Genomic DNA, 12,947 nt, shown 5'->3' with positions numbered 1-12,947 from the left:
TATGTCCAAAAAAATTTAGATGTTTTCATGAAAACGAATGACAGACATCACCATCTAAAACCGATACAAAACAACTACCCAAATTAGCATAAGTAATGTAATTAATCACTTCTCACCATCACCAATGTCCCTAATCCTAAATTTTGGTTTTCAAGGCCAAACTTAGCCCAAGGGTTCCTCTAATTTCATCCTAAACCCATGCTCTCACACAAATTAAAAGACAATAATCTAGGGTTTCCCTCAGCTAGAAGCCCAAGTAGATATCAAGGCCTAAGCTACTCTTCTTGTCCAATGAGTTGCTCACATACATAATCCTAATCACCATGAAATATTAGGACAAAACTATAAGAGAGATAGGGATGGATGGAGCGAGGAATAGGAAAGGAATATTTACCCAACTAGAGAGAGAGGACAAGGAGGGAAAGAGGGATATAGGAAGAAAAAGGAAGAGAAGGGAGTGGGGTGATGGGGGAGAGAGTGTGTGCGAGAGAGAGATAGAGAGGGGTGGGTAGCTTGGTGCTTGAGAGGCAAAAGGGAGAGGAAGAGAGAGAGAGCTGTGGCATGGTGAGGGCGCCTCACTATAAGAAGAAGAGCATGGGAGTGCTACGGAGGAGGAAGAGAAGGTAGGATGTATTCAATCCCAAGTCTATGGTGAACTCACTACAATACCAGCACTTGAAGCTAAGTCTTATGTTAATAAATTGTGCCTTCCTTGGTAATTTTAATCATCGTTAGCTAGGTCTAAATCAGCTATAGTGATGGTATAATTTGAACTTATTGTTCTACACAGTCAATGATCAGACTTTCACTTCTGCTGCTTTTTTTTTTTTGGCAGGTTCTTCATACAATACGTGTACAAATACACTCAAGAAATCAAAAGACATTAGCTCGTGGAGTGCCTGTGGCAGCTCCTCTCTCCTGAATAGAGGGTATATCCTGAGTGGTGGGCCACATAGGCAGCCACCTAGTCGGCCGCTCCGTTGGCTTCTCTGAATACATACTCGGCCTGAAAAGCCACCCCATCCCTCATCATCATCCCTATGTCCCGGATCAGGGGGTGGTCAGTACTCTCACCACTCGACTTCTCCCAAATCCATCCGATAACCTTGGCCGAATTGCCCTCTAGAATGATTGAACTGGTCTGCAGCACCTGCCGCTCAGGTTAGAGACCAGTCTAAGTAGCTCGCAACTCTATCCCCAGAACTGACGTGTCAAACAATTGGCAGCCACCTGCTGCCACCATACTGGAGTGCGGGCTCCGTATAACAAAGTTTGCACCGCTCCGCGTACCTCCATCTAGCACCAACCCGCCAAAGTTGCCTGCATTATTTTTTTGTCCCTTATTGTTGGTTAGGTGGTTGAGCCCTACAAGCATCTTGAGGTTGACACGCAAGGGCCTCTGACTGATGTACCAAGCTGCGCTTAATTAGAGTATCGATGGCACTACCATACCTAGATCTGTTCGCAAGGCAAGCTGGACAAAGCATTTTGGATGGATCTGAGCTTGGATTTAAAACCCCACAGATTGGACTAGGCTTGAAATATATATGAGACAAGCAGAAACTTAGATTTAGTTTAGTGCAGCTTGAGCTCGGTCCGGTCCAGATTTTATATAATATATAATATATACTTATGCTTTAAGAATCTATTTTTGGTGATTAAAAACATATTAATAACTCTCTTCCATGGGGAATCACCCACATGAGGACCAGAAGACGCATTCTAACGCTCTAAAGAGCGTGCACCAATACTTTTTATAAACAACTATAAACACAAATTTATGGATCTTACCATTCCATTTCAAATATTTAATCTTTGCAAGTTTTTTTTTTATATTTTTTAAATTAAAAAAAAAGTCTAGAAAGTGTGAAATTTGGCCCGAAAGTCCTAAATATGTGAAACTACTGTGTTTGGGCATGGAAAGTAGGCCTGAAGGCTAGACTAGACTTGAGCCTGACAAATTCTAATTATACCTTTGATTAAGTCGAGCATGAACTCGGCCGGGCCTGCCCGTTGAGCACCTCACCCCATGTTGCACACTGCCTAAACCTTATGATCTCTACTTGTTTGCCATGTGCCAACGCTACTACAGAGTTAAGCATACGACTTGCAGCCTCATCAAGCTAGATTTAAGCCCATTGCAAAGTAGGATTTCTTTTTTTTTTTTCTTTTTGATAGAACAGGCGGATCATACATATCTAATATAAGTACATCCCATAAAATCAGCAAATAAAATATCCCAAAGCCGAATTGGCATGGATGGCGAGTCAGTCCATAGAATCTCACCTGAGTGCTGAGCTAAATAAGAAGCAATACGGTCATCCACCCCATTTGCTTCTTCGTAAATGGATGGCGGGTTCTGAGAGCAGATTGCAGTATTGTCGAAGGTGACTCGACAATGAAGGTTGGATGGATTCAAGGCCAGGCGAGGGCGGTTGTCGTCCACTAGCTTCTACATGACACCGTAGGAGTGCTAGGGAATGCATGTCCCCGGTGGCCAGGCAAAATAGGTTTTCCACGAGCAGAGAATGTGGCATTTGTGTGAGGCCCAATAGTCCCACATCGAAAAAACTCGTTCCAGAGCTTGGGTATATGAAGCGGGTGTCTCCAAATTCTGCAGACGCATTTTGGGTGGAAAACAAAATCGGAAAGGGATCTGAGCAGTGAGTGCGGCGCGCGTGTGGGCCCAGAAACCGGATGCAGGCCCCGGAATCGAACAATATCTGGTAGGAGAGCCTCATGTTCCCCCTTCATGTGGCCCCCATATGGGTGCTAGGTGCCTTACGTGCCTCCCCGCGTAGGCGGAGGCGTGACATTTGTGTTCGATGGATCATCATTCCCATTGTGTCATCTAGCAATTTTACTTGTATCGATAACGTTATTATCTTCAATCCTGGAAAGCTCCAAGAGAGCAAGACTATGGTACATGAGCATGTTGATGCGGTGAGCCCATGCACGACTTCGAGCGTAGGGGATCACGCACTGTGCCACCCAGGGGCCATTAAATAGCGTTTTAATGGGCCGGGCTGACTCCCGGTCGAAATGTGCACTTCCTTGGGCCTCTGGCTCTTGGGCCGTGCAGGCTATGACGTGCTCCAGGTTTTCCTACGTAGAGGCTGTAGAGCCAGGCGTCGTGCTTGGGATTTAGTTGAACGTGGACCCCACTATAAATGGGCTTGATGACGTCAATGTACAGTCACCTGAGTCAGGGGCGAAAAATGGGGGAAGAATAAGGTGACGGGTCGGTCCGGTCACCATGAGATGATTTTTTTTTTGTTCGCTAAGACTGGACAAGTCAGACTATACGAAGGCATATCCAATAAAATCAGAAGACGATAAATCGTGAAATATCTTAGGCAACTCTTCTATCTGGATCCACAATGTGCTGCCAGAGTATTTAACCACGTACACAGATACTCAATCTGCAACGGCCATTGGTCTCTTTAAAAACGTGTTTAGCCTAAAACGCTAAGCGGTGAAATTTCATGCGGGGTGCTTTAAGCTTAAAATCTCTAACACAATAACGTTGTCAATCGCTGAGTCTACCTCCTTTCTATCCCACTCAATGTCTTCTTTCCTTTCTTACCAAAAGGATTATCTTTTCTGTTCTAAATAAAAGTATGTTTTAATTAATTTATTTTTGTTTATTTTTTTTTAAAAAAATGCACTAGTTAGAAATGAGAGGGCATTCATTTAGATGGGCCTTTAGTTTCCAATCTAACCAATGTTCAATGCCTTTTCTCCTACCCCAGCCGCTAGTTAATTATTTAAATGCTCCCTTTTCCATGGTAGATTTCTAGCCATTCCTTTCTCTTATTTTGGTAATTATATTTTTAAAAGTGCATTGATGATTTTTCCAACTTGCTAATACCTTAAAGTGGCAGTATGTGGTTGGACATCAAGCTAAAATATCATCAAACAGCGTGCTCCCATGACAGCTTGAAGGAAAAAGTTGCATAAGAATCTGTTAGTCATCGTTGCTTCAATTTAGTCCAACAAAACATCAGCTCCTTTTGAAAACTTGGAATTGAGGGGAAGTTAAAAATTTTGATATTTGGAAGTTTTTTAGTGAAGGAAAAGAAAAAGAAAAAAAGGAAATAGGAGGGAAAATTTTGGTCTTCAATTCTCTCCTTTCTTTTCTTCCATAAGTGAAAGAATTTGGAGAGAAAAAAATTAGAACTTAATAAATTTTTATAATACCTATTTTACCCTCTACTCATAAGCATACCCCTTTTATAATAAAAATATTTTAGTAAAAGTGTTAATAAGATATGCTTTCTTTTTTTTTCTCGCCAAACTTTCAAACAAGAGGAAAAAAAAGTACTTTCTTTTTTCTCCTAAAACTTCCAAACAAGAGGAAAGGAAAGCCTATTCTATTTCATTCTTTTTTTTTTTTTCCTCCCCATTAGAGTTTTTCTTTCTTTCCTTTTCTTCCCAAACTCCCAAACGGAGGCAAACCCAGCTTCACTTTAAACGAACATTTTTTTCTTTGGTGATTATGCACTCCCTCATTAACCCTTCCGAAGAAGGATAAATAAGACGCTTCTTAAAGTTTTCTAGTCCTCAAAACCTAAAAGCCTACTTTAACTGAGAAAAGTGGAGGCTAAACAGGGGGAAACCCCCATCCTAGCGGGCTCAAGCAGAAGCAATCCACGCGCCGGGCTCACTGTAGATAACGATGGATGCGAAAGCGCCGGGAAAGAGGTGAGAGAAGGAAAAAAAAGGTGTCCTCAGTGGCGCGGGAGGGCAGCACCAACTTCAGTGGCGGGGCCGCCGTTGACTCCGGCCGCCGGGGAAGTACCGACGCTCGATCGCCCCACTTCCACCGCACTTTGGACGGTCCGCCGCCCAAGGAGGGCCTTCTGACAACTAATAAACAATGACATTGAAATCACCTGAGTGGCTGCGGATGCTATGGAATCTTTGAGCCAGGATTCTCCTGCTTTCCCACTCTTTTTATGGCCGTCGCCATCCCTCAAATCACCTTATCAGGAGGCCACCAACTTGGCCCTCCACTTGCATTTTGACCGTCTAAATATTATTTAAAATTATATCTTACACCATATGCATCATAATTAGCTCGTATCTTTTAGTTTTTATGGACTCTGTATCTAAAATTGCACCCGTGCATCTCATTCTAATTTGTTTCTCTGGTGCACCACTGACGTGACGTGCATGCTAATTTTTTTTTTGCAAAGTTTTTCTGCTCATATTTTTTCGAAGACAAACAGAGCTACAAATTGGATTGCTTCCTTCGTAGCTAGATATTCTGAAGACTTCATCTGGACTACGACTGCTGAGATTCCTGTTTCTTTGTTTCATTTTCTTTCTTCTGATTTGGCTAGCTATACTCATTTAAGAGCTATATGAAATACCATTTTTACCAAAAAAAAAAACAAAAGTGTAGCACTGTATATAAGTAGACATTGGCATCGAATTAATATTATTATTTGTTATTTTATGTATATTATGATATAGTGTAAAGAAAAGATTTTATAGCCATTTTCAATTTTGATGTAAGAGGTAAGAAAATATAATTCAGACAATTAGATATGATCGGGAAGATTTAAAATTTTAGTTACTTTTAAATCTATATATGCATGTATATGTATATATAGATATAAATATGTGTTTGTGTGTGTATACATTAAACTGTGTGGACATTGAGCTTAGATGTGGACTTTGAGACCCATTTTAGAAGGTGGACAACTTCCCTGACCACAGTGAAAGCAATGGAGTGATGGTTCCCCATTCAAACATATCAGCTGTAGATCGAGAATCTTTTTGATGAACTCACTCCCCAAGGTCTCCCATCCCTCATGCCAGCCTCTGTTCTGAGCGAACTCCTCTCTTAAACTAATGTTAGCAACCTATCAATTAAATTAAAGTGATTTGTGCTTGCTGACGCCTCTGTTAGAACTCAAGGGGTTTTTAGCAGCTTTCTTAGACCTCCCTTGGCCATTGTAGACCATAAGTTTGATTAATGTCTTGTGAACTTCTTATCTCCATTGTTGGATAAGCTTGAGAGAAGACATTTTGCACTCGTATTTAATAGTTAATGATCTTTGGTAATCTTTCCTACCATCTACTGCATATCAACCAACCTGACCTCCCAGTCTCAACGAAACTTATCATATTTAAGTTTAGCCAAGAACTTCATCGTCCGCCTTAATTTGACATGCTTGGCTTACAACTTTTAGTTACATTTGCGTGCCTATCATGTTGGACTTTGATTAATAGTTCTTAACATTGTTTAAGCACTATGTTTGATCATGTCATAAATACATAATGTGCCTTCAGTGGATCATAATTTTGATCCATGGCCCTATGTAGATGAGATAAGGCATGATGGCACATGATGGAGTTATTGACAAAGATTGTTGTTCTAATGAAGAGAGAGAGAGAATCACAAGGGATGAGAGCCATTTTTGTGGGCTTCTATCCTTGTGGGTGGATCATTTGATCAATTTCAGCTTCCGGTCACCGAGAACTCTGTGATGGTCATTAATAAGCGTTGTCCAAAATTCTAATTTGTTTATAACTAGATAAGCTTCAGGCTCTTTAGAAACTTTTATGTTCCTTGTTCACAAAATATTTCAGTAAGGGAAGAAAACATGGACAGAATACACCCGAGAAGAACAACTTTATTTTGGTCGAATATGCATTTCATAATCTTCAAACTTTATTTTCGTTGCAAAATGGCCTAGCCGTCTATCTGGATCCTGACACCATAAATGGAGTGAAAAAAGATCAAAATACTCGACTCAGAGAGGCCGGGTCATAGTTTTCACTCCATCTAAAAGCGCTTAATCTTTTTGTGATTCATCCACTTGCACAGATCTTAAAGCACTCCATCCTTTATCATTCATCTATTTGCATAGATCTTAAAGCACTCCACTATTTGCTATCCATCTGTTTGCACAGATCTCAAAGCATTTCGTTTTCTATCATCCATCCATCTGCATAGATTTTAAAGCACCTAGTTTGTCATCCTATTACCTACACAAATCTCAAAATGCTCAATCTTCTATCATTCATCCATTTGCAAATATCTTAAATCATTCTATCCTGTGTCATTCATCTATCTGCACAGATTTTAAAGTGCTTTATCTTCCATCATTCATCCATTTTGGACAAATCTCAAAGCACTCTATCTCTTATCATTTATCTGTCTGAATATATCTCGAAGCGCTCCCTCCGTTGTCATCTATTTGTTTGCATAGATCTTAAAGTGCAGCATCCTTCATCATTCATTCGTCTACATAGATCTCAAACCGCTCCATACTCGATCATCCATCTGTTTACACAAATTTCAAAATGCTCCATCCATCATCATCCATACACTTGCACAGCTCTTAAAGCACTCCATCATTTGTTATCCATTCATCTATACAAATCGCAAAACACTCTATCTTCTATCATCCATGTGCCTGCACATATCTCAAAGTGCTCCACCCTTTATTATCCATCCACCAACGTAGATCTCAAAGCACTCTATCCTTTATCATCCATCCATCTGCATAGATCTCAAAGCGCTTTGTCCTTTATCATTCATCTGCTTGCACAGATCTCCAAGCGCTCCATCCTCTATATTTGTCCGTTACACATATCTCAAAGAACCCAACCTCTATCCAATTCATCTGCTTGCATAAATCTCAAAGCAACCCATCTTCTATCATCCAACCATCCTGCACAGATCTTAAAACACCCTATCCTCTATCATCCACCCACCTGCATAGATTTCAAAGGGCCCCTTTCTTTATCATCCTTTCGTTTGTACAATTCTCAAAGCAGTCTATCCTTTGTCATTCATCTACTTATAGAGATTTCAAAGCATTCCCTTTCAAATCATGCCAAAATAAGAGTTCCTTGCTAAATTAGTGAGAAAGATAGTTCTGAAAATTTTACAGAAGTTTAGCTATCAAATGATCCTCACTTGATAATGTTTTGTAACAAAGATTGATGATTAGGCTAAATTACAACGAATTTGAAGTTTTGATGGTTAGTCAATACTTTTTAAACTTTTAGGGTCTAAATATAAATGGCTCAAACTTAAAAGGGTGTATCTGTGTCTTTTGAGAAAAAAAGGAGAGAGAGAGAGAGAGAGAGAGAGAGAGAGAGAGAGAGAGAGAGATGTAATATCCATCGAGGAAATAGAACAGAAACAAGATAGAAATTTCAATTTCTCTATCATAATGAGTCCAACATTTGCATCATATTATTGACTTGTTCAGGACCTAGCGAATCATCGCAATCATACCTAGGTCTCGTCCAGTGGCTAATATATACCATTCTCCAAGTGGAACAGGTTTTGCATTCGACTTCCAATGAAGTGCTCCAAGATTTTGATTTATAGGTTATCTAATACTAGGCTTCCTTTTTTCTTAAGCAAATAGTAGGTTATGTTGTTTCTTCTGATATCTGCAGCGTAGTGCATGATTCATGGTATGTGGATGTGACAAAGCTCCATAGTTAATGTTGGTAGGAGCCCTCGTCTGCCTGCTTAGAGAGAGGGGTTTCCATTAACAAGCTCTGAAGTTGCAAGGCCACCACGGAACTGTGAAATCTAATTTTTTGAAAAAAAAATTCTTGACCTTCAAAACAATCTAGTTCAATCCTGCACTCAGTTATTTGACTAGAAACTCCCACATGATTAAGTACATAACTGAGTTGGGTCTCTCATGGTGCTTGACTTTGTCCTAATATTTTTTATATCTAATATCAAATATGAAACTGGGTGTCCTGCAGATCCTATCAGTTTTCTCATCTCCATGGCTACTCACAAAATATATAAAAGAAATAAGAAAATTGCACCTCTCGAATATTGGAATGTAGTTATCAAGTAATACAAAATACAAAAAATACTTTTGAGTTAGATAAGCAATGACAGCAGTCCATACTCCCTTTCATTATGCCCGAGCATTAAGTTTTATTAGACATAGATCAGCTTTGTCTTGAATTGTAACCTCTCAATTATAGAACTAACTCTAAAATGAATCTATGTGAGCTCCATCGTTTAGTAGTTCTGGCCTCACTATGTGTACATTATTTGGGTCTAAATATATGAGATTTCATGCATGTATATGTTTACTCCCGCATTCATTATTTACCGCACAAATCTTGGATATTTATACATAACCAAAAAATCAAAATAATATTTTTTGGGTAGTTTTTTGGGATGATGTTGCTCTTTCATTACAAATAGTTTCAAAGCAGGTTTGATCCATGATCATGTGAATTAGAGAATACTACAACATGAGTGGTATTTAGATGGTATTTGTGATTGAATCCATAATATTTGTGATTAAGTTTGAATGACTTTTGATTTTTAATCTAGTAAAAATGCCAAGTCTTAAATAACTTACGCGCCAAGGGAGAATTTAGGCTTGACATTGAATAGATTAGAAAAAACCAAAAAACTCGGATAATACTTTCTATCTAATCGTTTTGATGAGGTTATGAATGTTGAAATCACCACTTGTCCTAAAAGCTTAAGATACCATGTTGAAATCACCACTTGTCCTAAAAGCTTAAGCTAATAGGATGATGTAGATTTATTTATATATTTTATATTTTCTTACTATAAACAGCTATAAAATATGGATAAATTGATGTTACCAAGTAAAAAAAAAGAAAATGATTAAGTTAAAATCTCTTATCATCTTACACAAGTGGCCTAATTTGCAAGGAAAATTTTTGTCTCTCCTTCTCTTTAGAAAACCCTAGTCGTTTCATCATTGCCGCGGCGAGCTGTGCATCGCACGCGGACGATACCTTTGAGTTGCTTGCCTTCTTTGGCACTTTCTTAGACTCGGACACTGCCTCCATTGATGACTTCAAACCAGCCGAGAAGGTTTGTTTATAGTTGTGGGGCCAAGTTTTGGCAGCCAATCTAGAATCAGACAGTAAGCCAATCTGATGCTCCAATATTAAATCCGTGAGGGAGTTTTCACAGTGATGCGACCTCCCACGGAACCTTGCTCCCCTCCGAGCCAGTGAGGGCTGGAATTTTACCCGGAAAGGTCAATAAACATGGGTTTATGGTTGGTCCTCCACTAGGTTTCTATCACTTCCATTTTCCACAAAGAGGAGTAGGTTAACGCACTTGGCACAAGTTCGGATCTTTTGTGGTGTAAATCTAAATAACCGATTAGAGATCCATGGCTGTTTCTGTTGAATTAAATTAAATATTTTAAAATTTTGAAAAACAAATTAGTCAATGGCCAAGTGGCAAGAATTAACGCATAAGCAAGGGAGCAAACATGAAAAAATTCCCAAAGGAAGTATGGGCAGTCAAGATGCAACAAGCCGCATGATCAAAGGAGCAAAAAAAGACACGTCATCGATCTGCAGAAGGAGAGTCTGCTTCTTTTGACGTGCCTAAGCCTATATAAAGGGCTTTAGGGATTATTTCAAACATAATCAAAATTTTTTCTTCTCTCTATTCCAAGAGTCTATATAAAAAGGGCTCTAAGGATCATTGGGGAGAAAAGAAATAAAGAAAAAAAAAATTCTCTTTATAATTTTTCTAAGTTTCTTTTGAGCTATCTGCAAGCGTGAACGTGCTCTTCTTTGAAGGCGCACTGATAGGAAAGACATGGTTCTGTATTGGGTCTTCATATCTATAGAAGATCTGTGCCAGCAGACTCATGCGTGGGGGACATAAATTTTTCTGGGACAACGCATCAGCGTGCTTCGATCGACAGGCCATATTCTCTCTCTTTCTTTATTTTATTATTATATTGACAAGTTAATTATTTGCTAGTTTATTCTTCTTATTTACTATTTTTGAATATTAGAAATATTTAATTATTAATGTATCAATTATTTTTGTGCATCTAGGCTAACAGTTTCTTGTCTTGAGGAATTGAATAGAATTAGTTTTGGTGCAATATAACATGCGGATGAAACAAAGAAGCGCCATTTATTTCCAAAATGGATAATGTGATGACTATTCAAACTTGTACGGCTCTCTACGGTGCAAAACATGCAGCATAAGAGATTCTGAGTTTAGTGAGGGTATTAACATAGAATTTCAAATCAAACTGATATCTTATTTACTATATTCCTGTATCGACAATATTGCTGGTTTTTTCTTTATTTTTATTTTTACTTTTTTAATTTTAATAAGGGTGATCGGCACATGAAAATATAAAGGCAGAGGCACACAAAGGAGAAATATATTCCCCTTTTATCTTATCCTCTTCACACACTTAAAGAAATTGGTGCTCTAAATGTAATTATCTTGCAGCTAGACAGATTTCAGCAATATAGATTGTATATGAATATAGTTATAACAAAAATAGTGACACATTGTTTGTGTCACGCCCCCGCCTGCGTGGGGGTGTAAGGCCCAATAGTTTCACATCGGAAAGACTCGTTCTAGAGCCTAGGCATATGAGGCGGGTATCTCCAAATCCTGTAGACGCATTTTGGAAGGAAAACAAAACCGGAAAGGAATGAAGGATGCCTGCGTGAAACCCCGAAACCGGATAATATTTGGCAGGAGAGCCCTGTATTTCCTCCTCATGTAGCCACCACGTGGGCACTGGGTGCCTCACGTGCTCCGTGCAGGCAGAGGCGTGACATTTTGCCTTCTCAAGCTATGATGAGACTTTTGTAAAATAAGATAGTGATATCTGTGGCAGCCATTAGTAGTCGTTTATAACAAAAATAATAAATAATCATAGCAATAAAATGATGTTGTTACTTGGCTTCATTATCATGAAATAAAATACTTATTTTAAATCGATGTGGAAATTTGAATATGACTTCATTATATAAGGATGTTAAAATGTCAATTAATAATTTTTATTTAAATTTCCTAAACCAAACCTAAACTAGTCTTCAAAAATATAATTGGGTTAAAATTAAGGACAATACCGGAGAGACCGACCCACTGCATTGTCTTTGTACATCATGTTTCAGACACACATAAATAGTCTTCCTTTCCTCTTTTTTTTTTACCTGACAAAGCACGTGTGCAGCCAATTGCCCAAAAATAACACACGTATGTAAGGGTGTGTTTAGCCTCAGACGGAAAACGAAATCAAAATAGATAGGATGGAGATCGAAATAGCCGCATCTGTCGATGTGTTTGGTTCATATCCAGAATCAAAATGGAATTGAAATACTAAAGAAGAATAGGAATTGCATTTTGAGAAATTGGGGAATTCATATTCCTTCATAAAATTAGAATGAAAATAGAACTTCCTCCGATCAAATCTTCGCAATGAAAGTCACTCATTCTTATTCTCATTTCAGATTCCAACTCCCTCCAACCAAATATACTCTAATTTTTTTCACTAATTCATCTAAAATTATCCTAATTCCTGCAGATGATGCATGTCTTGAGACACATAATATAACTTCCTTCTCACCACTCCATCATCATGGCAATCACTTATGTAATAAAAAGTTCTGCCAATCGGGAAGCAAGGGGAGGTGGTGGTGGAATTTTTTCCTACCCTTTACATGTGGATGGAGAAGAAATGCTCGACATCGAGCAATTCCTACTATCCTATATGTCAATGGTGCCATTGATTAACCACTATCTTTAAACCACCACTAGCAAATCATTGTTATCAACGAAAAAAATTTGTTCACACTGAGTAAAATGTTTCCCATGTCTTGGCATGATTGATGTTCTTGACTTTGGCTTCCTCAGTCTTTGGGACACAAAAGGAGAGGAGAACAAGTGCCAAGTCCATTTATTTATGCATATGTGTATCGTAATGGTTTGTGTCTAATGATGGAAGCTAGGAAAGAAGTTCTGATATCATTCCCATTCTTCTTTTAGTTTTAATTTATTACCCACTTTGTTCCATCCTCCTCTGTTTGAGCGCAGATTAAGTGACTAAGAGCAAATAAACAAAGCCAAAATGGATTTGTCTATTGAAACGATGTTCTTACCTCGACCACCCAATTCTAATCATGGCTCTCTTTGC

This window comes from Phoenix dactylifera, chromosome 13 (assembly GCF_051530095.1).
Source record: "Phoenix dactylifera cultivar Ajwa chromosome 13, Ajwa_hap1_PhDact_Kaust_v1.1, whole genome shotgun sequence".
NCBI classification, from domain to species: Eukaryota; Viridiplantae; Streptophyta; class Magnoliopsida; order Arecales; family Arecaceae; genus Phoenix; species Phoenix dactylifera.
The sequence above is the reverse complement of the archived record's forward strand: the minus strand, read 5'-3'. Positions refer to the sequence as shown.